This window comes from Papaver somniferum, chromosome 7 (assembly GCF_003573695.1).
Source record: "Papaver somniferum cultivar HN1 chromosome 7, ASM357369v1, whole genome shotgun sequence".
Classification (NCBI taxonomy): domain Eukaryota; kingdom Viridiplantae; phylum Streptophyta; class Magnoliopsida; order Ranunculales; family Papaveraceae; genus Papaver; species Papaver somniferum.
The window spans coordinates 28,111,597-28,125,693 of record NC_039364.1 but is presented as its reverse complement, the minus strand read 5'-3'; positions in this window follow the sequence as shown (position 1 = coordinate 28,125,693).

Sequence of the window (14,097 nt, the reverse complement as noted above, 5' to 3'; positions counted from 1 at the left end):
GAGGCTGAAGGACAAAGAAGTTTTAAGAAGAACACTATGATTACAGAAGTTGTGGATACCGAAACAATATCTGAAATAGATCAACCAGACCCAAAGCCTTTGTTGATGACCAAGCTAACAGACGCAGAACAAGTGAATCTACATGAATAATTGTTCCATGTCAAGATTCAAGTAAAACAAAGCATCGTCGAGGCTATCATCGATTCTGGAAGCCAAAAGAACTTAATTTCAGAAAAGTCGGTGGACCAAATGGGATTATCAACAACTCCACATCCAAAACCCTACCCATTGGGATGGATACAGAAGGATACTAAACTTCGGGTATCAATGCATTGTCGATTCAAATTTGCTATCACTGGCAAGTTCATTGATGAGATTGTCTGTGATGTTGTGTCATTGGATGTAGCTCAAGTTATTTTTGGAAATCCATATTTGTGGGAACGTGACGTTGTTCTCTATCATAGAGAGTGTGTATATTTTTTCAAGAAAGATGGAAAAGATTTTCGGATTCAGGCTAGTAAAACCCATTTACCCACGAAACTGGTTACCACTAACCAAGTCAAGAGATTGATCAATGCTTGTGGGAAGTTCTCTTTATTAATCAGGCATGTGATCAAAGAGGAAAAGAAAGTGGTATTACATACTGTATTTTCCACCAGGAAACAAAGTGAATCAAGTTCTCTAAAGAAGAAGTTCGTGGATCTGTTTCAAGAAGAAGTCATTATACCACCCAAGAGAGGTGTTGAGCATGGAGATGCAATATTCTTCACCAAACTTGATCTCGAATCTGGTTATAACAAATTGCGAATTAAAGAAGAAGACATTAGATCTCAAAGATTTATTGAGGAGATAAGTAAAGTACATGTTTTAGTATAAGACTTGTGGATAGAACGAGAAGAAGTTTTTGAAGAAGATTGTATTATTGAAGCAAAGGTGACGCCTACCAAAAGAGGAGACTGTGTAATGTTTCGCGTGGGACGTACAGGACAAGTGTCAAGTAAAGTAAGGTGCTTCAACAATAAACAGGGGGATATTGAGTTTCCCGAACTTCAGTTCACAGCTTACACCGAAGTTCCATCTTCCTAAAATGGGGAGCCATGATACAGGAGTATCGTAACAGAAGTTGAGCCATTTTAAGGCTAGAAGAGTGACGTGAAGATTATCTTCACAGAGCTATATCAACAGCTAGATAGTTGGATGTGCAGATTATATGCACAGAACTTAAGTAGTGTGAAGATTATATTCACACAAGTAAATAAACAGAAGCAGAGAGACAGCTAAAGACTGTCAGATGAGGCTAATTATTAGCCTAGGTAAGTGAGCCATATTGCGGCTAAGAGAGTATCTTGAAGGTACTAGAAGAGGTGGAAGTTTGTTAACTTAGCCTAGAAGTTTGAGGTTTCCTTACTTAGATTAGGATTCCTAGTTTAGATGAGGTTTCCTTACTTAGATTAGGATTCCTAGTTTAGATGATTTGTAAAACTCATATCTTTATTTTCTTTTTCAACAAGTTTACACTCCTATAAAAGGAGGATATTTGTAGTCTAGAAATTTAGAGAAAAACGAGAGAGAGTACGGCCATTATTATGGTTTGTAATAGCGTTTTTCTTTCAAAGCAGTAGAAGAAGAAGAAGTTAGCAAAAACAATCGTGTTATTTACTTTCTATTATTATTCTTTTTTTTGTGTTCTCTTAATCACCTCTGCAAAGCAGTACTGACTCTAGGTACCCTTGATCGATTAAGTATCAAGTGGTACCAGAGCCATGTTCTGACCTCTAGGGCTAGTTGTGGGGCATGGTCTTAACACGTGAACAATATACGTGATCAGGGGAAGCAACTGTTATTCTACCAGACACAAGAAAACCTAGAGGAATTACTAAAACCAAGATGAGAACTGAAGAAGATAAGGATACTAAACTAACAGATGAGGACAAGTATGCTAAACTTGAACGTAAGGTGCAAGATTTAGCAGATACCCTTGTTGTGTTCATAAAAGCAAGTACTGTCAAGTCAAAATCTAAAAATAGAGAATAAGGATTAAAGGAAGATGATGAAGAAAGCTCATCTGAAGAAGGAGAAGATGATATAATAAATAAAAATCCATGTGGGGGATTGAAAATTGAATTCAAGCTCGAGATATCTGACTATGATGGAGTCGTGGATGCTGAAAAGCTTGATGGATGGCTAGATAAGTTGGAAACATACTTCAGAGTACACCAACATGTTGAGTCACAAAAAATCAGTTTTGCAAGTCTGAAGTTGTCAAACCATGCCTCAACATGGTGGAAAGCTTATAAGAAGAGGTATATTACCGAGAACATGACTTGGCAACAATTTAAGACTCTCATGAGGAAACACTTTTATCCTGTGGGATATCTGGATGAAAGATGGTATAAGTGGCAGCATCTTCCACAACGATATCAACAAAGTGTTCAAGACTACACTACAGAATTCTATAATCAAGCTCTGACTTTGGATGTAGATATGACCAGTGATGAGACTTTTTGAAAGTACAATGGTGAACTGCTTGACTATATACGAAGGGATTTGAAACTTTTCAGTGTACAAGACAATGAAGATGCTATAAACAAAGTTGTGGCCATTGGACAGAAGGTTAAAGGTGTTGCAGGATCAGACAACAATAAACTTGTTTCGAGAGGGGAAGATATGAGTCGAAGAAGGGTTGAGACGAATAAGAACAAGTCTCTATTAGCTGAACAAGAAGAAAAGGTGTGTGAGCATTGCAGGAGAAAGGTCACATAAAAGACACTGTTTGGACTCTTTATCCTCATCTCAAACCAAAGAAATTGCGTGAGGCTGAAGGACAAAGAAGTTTTAAGAAGAACAATATGATTACAGAAGTTGTGGATACCGAAACAATATCTGAAATAGATCAACCAGACCCAAAGCCTTTGTTGATGACCAAGCTAACAGACGCAGAACAAGTGAATCTACATGAATAATTGTTCCATGTCAATATTCAAGTAAAACAAAGCATCGTCGAGGCTATCATCGATTCTGGAAGCCAAAAGAACTTAATTTCAGAAAAGTTGGTGGACCAAATGGGATTATCAACAGCTCCACATCCAAAACCCTACCCATTGGGATGGATACAGAAGGATACTAAACTTCAGGTATCAATGCAGTGTCGATTCAAATTTGCTATCACTGGCAAGTTCATTGATGAGATTGTCTGTGATGTTGTGTCATTGGATGTAGCTCAAGTTATTTTTGGAAATCCATATTTGTGGGAACGTGACGTTGTTCTCTATCATAGAGAGTGTGTATATTTTTTCAAGAAAGATGGAAAAGATTTTCGGATTCAGGCTAGTAAAACCCATTTACCCACGAAACTGGTTACCACTAACCAAGTCAAGAGATTGATCAATGCTTGTGGGAAGTTCTCTTTATTAATCAGGCATGTGATCAAAGAGGAAAAGAAAGTGGTATTACATACTGTACTTTCCACCAGGAAACAAAGTGAATCAAGTTCTCTAAAGAAGAAGTTCGTGGATCTGTTTCAAGAAGAAGTCATTATACCACCCAAGAGAGGTGTTGAGCATGGAGATGCAATATTCTTCACCAAACTTGATCTCGAATCTGGTTATAACAATTGCGAATTAAAGAAGAAGACATTAGAGCTCAAAGATTTATTGAGGAGATAAGTAAAGTACATGTTTTAGTATAAGACTTGTGGATAGAACGAGAAGAAGTTCTTGAAGAAGATTGTATTATTGAAGCAAAGGTGACGCCTACCAAAAGAGGAGACTGTGTAATGTTTCGCGTGGGACGTACAGGAAAGTGTCAAGTAAAGTAAGGTGTTCAACAAAAACAGGGGGATATTGAGTTTTCCCAACTTCAGTTCACAGCTTACACCGAAGTTCCATCTTCCTAAAATGGGGAGCCATGATACAGGAGTATCGTAACAGAAGTTGAGCCATTTTAAGGCTAGAAGAGTGACGTGAAGATTATCTTCACAGAGCTATATCAACAGCTAGATAGTTGGATGTGCAGATTATATGCACAGAACTTAAGTAGTGTGAAGATTATATTCACACAAGTAAATAAACAGAAGCAGAGAGACAGCTAAAGACTGTCAGATGAGGCTAATTATTAGCCTAGGTAAGTGAGCCATATTGCGGCTAAGAGAGTATCTTGAAGGTACTAGAAGAGGTGGAAGTTTGTTAACTTAGCCTAGAAGTTTGAGGTTTCCTTACTTAGATTAGGATTCCTAGTTTAGATGAGGTTTCCTTACTTAGATTAGGATTCCTAGTTTAGATGATTTGTAAAACTCATATCTTTATTTTCTTTTTCAACAAGTTTACACTCCTATAAAAGGAGGATATTTGTAGTCTAGAAATTTAGAGAAAAACGAGAGAGAGTACGACCATTATTATGGTTTGTAATAGCGTTTTTCTTTCAAAGCAGTAGAAGAAGAAGAAGTTAGCAAAAACAATCGTGTTATTTACTTTCTATTATTATTCTTTTTTTTGTGTTCTCTTAATCACCTCTGCAAAGCAGTACTGACTCTAGGTACCCTTGATCGATTAAGTATCAAGTGGTACCAGAGCCATGTTCTGACCTCTAGGGCTAGTTGTGGGGCATGGTCTTAACACGTGAACAATATACGTGATCAGGGGAAGCAACTGTTATTCTACCAGACACAAGAAAACCTAGAGGAATTACTAAAACCAAGATGAGAACTGAAGAAGATAAGGATACTAAACTAACAGATGAGGACAAGTATGCTAAACTTGAACGTAAGGTACAAGATTTAGCAGATACCCTTGTTGTGTTCATAAAAGAAAGTACTGTCAAGTCAAAATCTAAAAATAGAGAATAAGGATTAAAGGAAGATGATGAAGAAATCTCATCTGAAGAAGGAGAAGATGATATAATAAATAAAAATCCATGTGGGGGATTGAAAATTGAATTCAAGCTCGAGATATCTGACTATGATGGAGTCGTGGATGCTGAAAAGCTTGATGGATGGCTAGATAAGTTGGAAACATACTTCAGAGTACACCAACATGTTGAGTCACAAAAAATCAGTTTTGCAAGTCTGAAGTTGTCAAACCATGCCTCAACATGGTGGAAAGCTTATAAGAAGAGGTATATTACCGAGAACATGACTTGGCAAAAATTTAAGACTCTCATGAGGAAACACTTTTATCCTGTGGGATATCTGGATGAAAGATGGTATAAGTGGCAGCATCTTCCACAACGATATCAACAAAGTGTTCAAGACTACACTACAGAATTCTACAATCAAGATCTGACTTTGGATGTAGATATGACCAGTGATGAGACTTTTTGAAAGTACAATGGTGGACTGCTTGACTATATACGAAGGGAGTTGAAACTTTTCAGTGTACAAGACATTGAAGATGCTATAAACAAAGTTGTGGCCATTGGACAGAAGGTTAAAGGTGCTGCAGGATCAGACAACAATAGACTTGTTTCGAGAGGGGAAGATATGACTCAAAGAAGGGTTGAGAAGAATAAGAACAAGTCTCTATTAGCTGAACAAGAAGAAAAGGTGTGTGAGCATTGCAGGAGAAAGGTCACATAAAAGACACTGTTTGGACTCTTTATCCTCATCTCAAACCAAATAAATTGCGTGAGGCTGAAGGACAAAGAAGTTTTAAGAAGAACACTATGATTACAGAAGTTGTGGATACCGAAACAATATCTGAAATAGTTCAACCAGACCCAAAGCCTTTGTTGATGACCAAGCTAACAGACGCAGAACAAGTGAATCTACATGAAGAATTGTTCCATGTCAATATTCAAGTAAAACAAAGCATCGTCGAGGCTATCATCGATTCTGGAAGCCAAAAGAACTTAATTTCAGAAAAGTTGGTGGACCAAATGGGATTATCAACAGCTCCACATCCAAAACCTACCCATTGGGATGGATACAGAAGGATACTGAACTTAAGGTATCAATGCAGTGTCAATTAAAATTTGGTATCACTGACAAGTTCATTGATGATATTGTTTGTGATGTTGTGCCATTGGATGTAACTCAAGTTATTTTTGGAAATCCATATTTGTGGGAGCGTGACGCTGTTCTCTATCATAGGGAGCGTGTATATTTGTTCAAGAAAGATGGAAACGATTTTCGGATTCAGGCTAGTAAAACCCATTTACCCACGAAACTGGTTACCGCTAACCAAGTCAAGAGATTGATCAACGCTTGTGGGAAGTTCTCTTTATTAATCAGGCATGTGATCAAAGAGGAAAAGAAAGTGGTATTACATACTGCACTTTCCACCAGGCAACAAAGTGAATCAAGTTCTCTAAAGAAGAAGTTCGTGGATCTATTCCAAGAAGAAGTTATTACACCATCCAAGAGAGGTGTTGAGCATGGAGATGTAATATTCTTCACCAAACTTGATCTCGAATCTGGTTATAACCAAGTGCGAATTAAAGAAGAAGACACTAGAGCTCAAAGATTTATTGAGGAGATAAGTAAAGTACATGTTTTAGTATAAGACTTGTGGATAGAACGAGAAGAAGTTCTTGAAGAAGATTGTATTATTGAAGCAAAGGTGACGCCTACCAAAAGAGGAGACTGTGTAATGTTTCGCGTGGGACGTACAGGAAAAGTGCCAAGTAAAGTAAGGTGGTTCAACAAGGAACAGGGGGGATATTGAGTTTCCCCATCTTCAGTTCACAGCTTACACCGGAGTTCCAGCTTCCTAAAATGGGGAGCCATGATACAGGAGTATCGTAACAGAAGTTGAGCCATGTTAATGCTAGAAGAGTGACGTGAAGATTATCTTCACAGAGCTATATCAACAGCTAGATAGTTGGATGTGCAGATTATATGCACAGAACTTAAGTAGTGTAAAGATTATATTCACACAAGCAAATAAACAGAAGCAGAGAGACAGCTAAAGACTGTCAGATGAGGCTAATTATTATCCTAGGTAAGTGAGTCATATTGCGGCTAAGAGAGTATCTTGAAGGTACTAGAAGAGGTGGAAGTTTGTTAACTTAGCCTAGAAGTTTGAGGTTTCCTTACTTAGATTAGGATTCCTAGTTTAGATGAGGTTTTCTTACTTAGAATAGGATTCCTAGTTTAGATGAGTTATAAAACTCATATGTTTATTTTCTTTTTCAACAAGTTTACACTCCTATAAAAGGAGGATATTTGTAGTCTAGAAATTTAGAGAAAAACGAGAGAGAGTGCGGCCATTATTATGGTTTGTAATAGAGTTTTTCTTTCAAAGCAGTAGAAGAAGAAGAAGTTAGCAAAAACAATCGTGTTATTTACTTTCTATTATTATTCTTTTTTTTGTGTTCTCTTAATCACCTCTGCAAAGCAGTACTGACTCTAGGTACCCTTGATCGATTACGTATCAAGCGGTACCAGAGCCATGTTCTGACTTCTAGGGCTAGTTGTGGGGCATGGTCTTAACACGTGAACAATATACGCGATCAGGGAAAGCAACTGTTATTCTACCAGACAAAAGAAAACCTAGAGGAAGTACTAAAACCAAGATGGTAAGTGAAGAAGATAAGGATACTAAACTAACAGATGAGGACAAGTATGCTAAAATTGAACGTAAGGTACAAGATTTAGCAGATACCCTTGTTGTGTTCATAAAAGAAAGTATTGTCAAGTCAAAATATAAAAATAGAGAAGAAGGATTAAAGGAAGATGATGAAGAAAGCTCATCTGAAGAAGGAGAAGATGATATAATAAATAAAAATCCATATGGAGGATTGAAAATTGAATTCAAGCTCGAGATATCTAACTATGATGGAGTCGTGGATGCTGAAAAGCTTGATGGATGGCTAGATAAGTTGGAAACATACTTCAGAGTACACCAACTTGTTGAGTCACACAAAATCAGTTTTGCAAGTCCGAAGTTGTCAAACCATGCCTCAACATGGTGGAAAGCTTATAAGAAGAGGTATATTACCGAGAACATGACTTGACAACAATTTAAGACTCTCATGAGGAAACACTTTTATCCTGTGGGCTATCTGGATGAAAGATGGTATAAGTGGTAGCATCTTCGACAACGATATCAACAAAGTGTTCAAGACTATACTACAGAATTCTACAATCAAGCTCTGACTTTGGATGTAGATATGACCAGTGATGAGACTTTTTGAAAGTACAATGGTGGACTGCTTGACTATATACGAAGGGAGTTGAAACTTTTCAGTGTACAAGACATTGAAGATGCTATAAACAAAGTTGTGGCCATTGGACAGAAGGTTAAAGGTGCTGTAGGATCAGACAACAATAGACTTGTTTCGAGAGGGGAAGATATGACTCAAAGAAGGGTTGAGACGAATAAGAACAAGTCTCTATTAGCTGAACAAGAAGAAAAGGTGTGTGAGCATTGCAGGAGAAAGGTCACATAAAAGACACTGTTTGGACTCTTTATCCTCATCTCAAACCAAAGAAATTGCGTGAGGCTGAAGGACAAAGAAGTTTTAAGAAGAACACTATGATTACAGAAGTTGTGGATACCGAAACAATATCTGAAATAGATCAACCAGACCCAAAGCCTTTGTTGATGACCAAGCTAACAGACGCAGAACAAGTGAATCTACATGAAGAATTGTTCCATGTCAAGATTCAAGTAAAACAAAGCATCGTCGAGGCTATCATCGATTCTGGAAGCCAAAATAACTTAATTTCAGAAAAGTTGGTGGACCAAATGGGATTATCAACAGCTCCACATCCAAAACCCTACCCATTGGGATGGATACAGAAGGATTCTGAACTTAAGGTATCAATGCAGTGTCAATTCAAATTTGGTATCACTGACAAGTTCATTGATGAGATTGTTTGTGATGTTGTGCCATTGGATGTAGCTCAAGTTATTTTTGGAAATCCATATTTGTGGGAGCGTGACGCTGTTCTCTATCATAGGGAGAGTGTATATTTGTTCAAGAAAGATGGAAACGATTTTCGGATTCAGGCTAGTAAAACCCATTTACCCACGAAACTGGTTACCGCTAACCAAGTCAAGAGATTGATCAACGCTTGTGGGAAGTTCTCTTTATTAATCAGGCATGTGATCAAAGAGGAAAAGAAAGTGGTATTACATACTGCACTTTCCACCAGGCAACAAAGTGAATCAAGTTCTCTAAAGAAGAAGTTCGTGGATCTATTCCAAGAAGAAGTTATTACACCATCCAAGAGAGGTGTTGAGCATGGAGATGTAATATTCTTCACCAAACTTGATCTCGAATCTGGTTATAACCAAGTGCGAATTAAAGAAGAAGACACTAGAGCTCAAAGATTTATTGAGGAGATAAGTAAAGTACATGTTTTAGTATAAGACTTGTGGATAGAACGAGAAGAAGTTCTTGAAGAAGATTGTATTATTGAAGCAAAGGTGACGCCTACCAAAAGAGGAGACTGTGTAATGTTTCGCGTGGGACGTACAGGAAAAGTGCCAAGTAAATCAAGGTGGTTCAACAAGGAACAGGGGGATATTGAGTTTCCCCATCTTCAGTTCACAGCTTACACCTGAGTTCCAGCTTCCTAAAATGGGGAGTCATGATACAGGAGTATCGTAACAGAAGTTGAGCCATGTTAAGGCTAGAAGAGTGACGTGAAGATTATCTTCACAGAGCTATATCAACAGCTAGATAGTTGGATGTGCAGATTATATGCACAGAACTTAAGTAGTGTAAAGATTATATTCATACAAGTAAATAAACAGAAGCAGAGAGACAGCTAAAGACTGTCAGATGAGGCTAATCATTAGCCTAGGTAAGTGAGCCATATTGCGGCTAAGAGAGTATCTGAAAAATACTAGAAGAGGTGGAAGTTTGTTAACTTAGCCTAGAAGTTTGAGGTTTCCTTACTTAGATTAGGATTCCTAGTTTAGATGAGGTTTCCTTACTTAGATTAGGATTCCTAGTTTAGATGAGTTGTAAAACTCATATCTTTTTTCAGTATAATCATTGGGAAAAGCAAAGAGGCAAGGAATAGAAGGATTTCTATCAATTAGAGATCTTAGGTTACATGGATATATTACATGTATATACATGGAGATGGGAAAACCAAAAGACATCTGTTTTGGGCCGCACACCTATGGGTTGTAAGCCCAACAACACTCCCCCTTGTGCGGTCCAATAGAATCGGTATACAGTGTTTCATATAAAGTGCTTCGAATATAGTTCTTCAAATGTTTTCTTCTCCTTGATAACTTGTGCTGAAATAAATCTCCTCATTAAGACTTTGGAAAGGAAAAAACCCAGTGGGATAAAACCTTGGTAAAACTATTCACATGTAGTACTTCAAATGTTATCTCGTACTTTACATGTAGTTCGTCACATGCAATAGTATCTTCAAATACCGACAAGTCTAAGTTAATGGCCTCGTTAAAACTTCGTCAAGAAAAACCCAGAGGGACAGAACCTGAACTAAAGAAAAAGAGTAAAATATTAAGTAAACTTATAACATAGTTGGATGTGTATACGTTGCCTCATTAAAACCTTGGCAAGGAAAACCCAGTGGGACAAAACCTTTGACAAAGGGAAAAGAGTGCAACGTGACAGATGCAAGTAAAGGTGATCTGTTGCAGATGATCACTTTGCTCCGTTGAAGTTGAATAGTTGCTTCACAACTCCCAAGGCAGAAAATCCTCGTGGGAAAGATAATAGCCTTAGCTGGGAAATTACATTCCCGGTGTTTGTTGTTGTCTCATTAAAACGTTGTCGAGTAACAAAACCCTGAAGGAAAAAGCAACCTCGGTGAAGGAAAATAGTTCAACACACTATTAGATGCTCCCCTTGATGTCAGACAATTTTCATTAGTCTAATGCAGTGAGAAGAAGTTTATCACACTTTACTTTGGTGACTTGAATGTTCAGACCTTGTTGTTGATTCTAGAAGTTACGTTGCTTAACAGACTATCGCGTTTCATTTCTTTGATTCAGATATTTCAGTAATATCAACGCGATCTTTATGTCTTCAACGTTCAACATACTTGATGCTTTTAGTGTTGTCTCGCTAAAAACCTTGTCGAGTAACAAAACCCTTTGGGAAAAACTATTCTCGATCGAAGGGAAAACGAGTACAACACAACTTCAATTTCGAAGTGAAATATGTTGACATCATATCCTTGGATCCTCCCCCTGATGTCGGCATCTCCACCTGATTACTTTCAGAGTTGTTCCAGACAGTTCATTTAGTCATGTACTTTTCGAAACTGAATATCGGTAATGACTTAGAAAATTATACAGTATCTCCCCCTGATTACTTTCTTTGGAGAAGAGATTATTGTTCCTTCATAATCAACAATTTTTGGATTGCACTTTCGTTAGCATTCCTTTTTTATGTCTTTGCATGGATAAAACAAAATTATGTCAATGGTTACTTTTAAGCATTCAAATGACGTTGCGTTGGCGCTGAGCTATATATAGCTAACAAGTTCATTGAGGATGTAACATTTGGTCGAGTACATTATGCTAAGTATAATAATGCGTCTATTATACTTAGATAAGGAAATTTCATCTCCCGACCCAATTTCGTCATCTTCCTTTAGACGAATTGGTCATTTACGTACATTTGAAACTCGACTAATCATGGGAGTGCTAGCAGCATGCACGTCCTTGTTAAATTGCCTGACAATGGACATATGCAAACTGGTGGAATAATATACCACAAGCTCGGTCTTCTACTTTAGAACATAGATAAGATCGAGATTTTCTAGGATTTTCATCTCAAATTCAGATTTTAAATAGCTTGTAAGATCTATTTTCCATTAAGAGTACTTATCATGTCTATACCGTCGACATAGATAGATATAATTCTGAATCAGGAACTTATTTAATACGCATGGCACGAAACCTTACTTGTTTATCCCTTCCCAATCAAATAGTCACTTAGACGGGTATACCACATCCGCCTGATTGCTTCAATCTATAAGTGAACATTCCATCTAATTGTAAACGCACTCTGTGGTTTAGAGTTACTTGATTCGGGAAACAAAATTCTAACAAGTACTTTTGTAAATATCTTATATCTCTTGATTCTTTCAGAGATACGTAACAACCACATACATATGCTGCATTTCAGGTCCTTTTGAAATTACCAAGCTAATTAAGTAGCGGAACTCTATAACGTTCATTACAAGAGAACAATTCCAGGGCTTTGTGAGAAACCTCGCGCCACAAGGAAAGTATTTGTACTTGACTAATTTCTTCTCATTATGCTTTATGACAAATTAATTATGTATGTCCAATAGGCTTTACACTTGGTTGGTTATCACTACCACTCCAAGTACCTCTATATTTGCCAAAGAACTAAGTTCTACCTGGATTGTGTAGACCAAATATGATACTTATTTGAAATTAATAAAAATAAAGCATCGTTCAATCTCATTGTGCTCTACTTCTGGAGCAACTATTTATGTATTATATCATCATTGTGCACGCATGATCCTTCCATTGACTCATGTGCATTCTCATAATCTGTCGGGATTTCATTGTTCTCTAGAATCATTTAAAACTTCGGAGCGTCCTCCAGTTTGATTCATGGACATATTCAGAGACAATCAAATGAGATGATTTCATTAATGATACAAACTAGGTTGTGCCTTACTCATCTACTTCCATTGTAGGTGAGCATTGATCGAACCTGGTGGTCTCTCCATCTTCCTTTATGGAGTCATGGCCTCAAGCACACTTCCACTAAGTGTAGTTGCAACACCTTAGTCTATGGTGTATATCCCTTATTTGGGATTCGTAACCTTGTAGGTAGGTTTGCAGCTGGTATGTGTGATCTCATCACTTTAGCGACATCATTGTACATTCTGAAATTCGATTATTCTTTGTCAGTTCACATTTACATTTGTAGAGTACAAGAATCAATATGAGACACAGTGGGAACACACCACGACAATTCCTGTTGTTCCCTAAGAAAATACTTCTTCTTATCTCCCACTAACGACGGGAAAACTGTCTCATTAAAATGACAACCGATAAATCTAGTGGTAAGAGATCTCCTGCCAAAGGTTTTAAAATGCGGATAATTGTTGGAAATTCTTGTCCAAAATAATCACTTAATCATTTTGATGACCCATCATAGTACGACGTGGAGTCGTAAGAGCACATATATAGTGCAACCAAAAATGCGTAAGAACACAAAATGTCAGGCTTATATCCAGTTACCAACTGGTACGCATAAAAGGTTGACTAATATTGGGTTCTAAAATGAATTAAGTAAAGAAGCGTTAATATTGCATATTCCCCGAGCAATTAAAGGTAGGTTTGTACGCATAACCATGCCTTAGGCACCATCTGTAACCTTTAATGATAGCCTTTGCGAGACCATGGGGTATAGGATGCTCTTCATTGATCCTATTAAACATGCAATAACCATCAAGTCCTTTTGATGTACATTCACTCGCATTTACAAGGGGTGGTGAGCCCTTACATGTAAAATATGTGCTAGTAGTTTTCCAAACGCAAATTTCTTGGGAACTGTAACTAGTCCAAAATGTCAAAACATTCACCACAGCCATAAGTCACTTTTATGGTCCGCATTCTGCATGAATATTTTTCTAAATTTCACCTTGTTTTATTTGTAATATGGAATTTTTACCATTTGAATCTTAGGATGGTCTCGATCCTGTTTTACTGAAGACTTTGTAAAAATGAGTGACATACTTTCTTACCTAAAAGCATAATGGGAAGGGGGGTTGTGCATCTAGTAATTTAGAGAACACTTATTGCGAGATATGCCGTCACTTTGCATTCTGTCAATCTTTTTCCCATTTTCGTTCACTCAAATAAAGTGATATTTGTATGAGTTCTTTCAAAACAATCATCATGTCACAACCAAAGTTTCTTTATGGTTATACCCAAAGCCTGTATGAGTCAGTTTCCAACATTTCATCGTCAGAATCAATATGGATTCGATAATCCAAATATCATAGTGAATTATATTGCACTAGATTGACTCATTCATTTCTCTAAAATATATTTTCTTTCAAATATATTAGAGACTAGAAAAGATGCAATCAATTACATTCTCATCATTTTGATGTTCCACATGATATCCATTTGCACGGATTACTTGGGAATTTAATAAGGTGTGATTATCTCTTGGTAC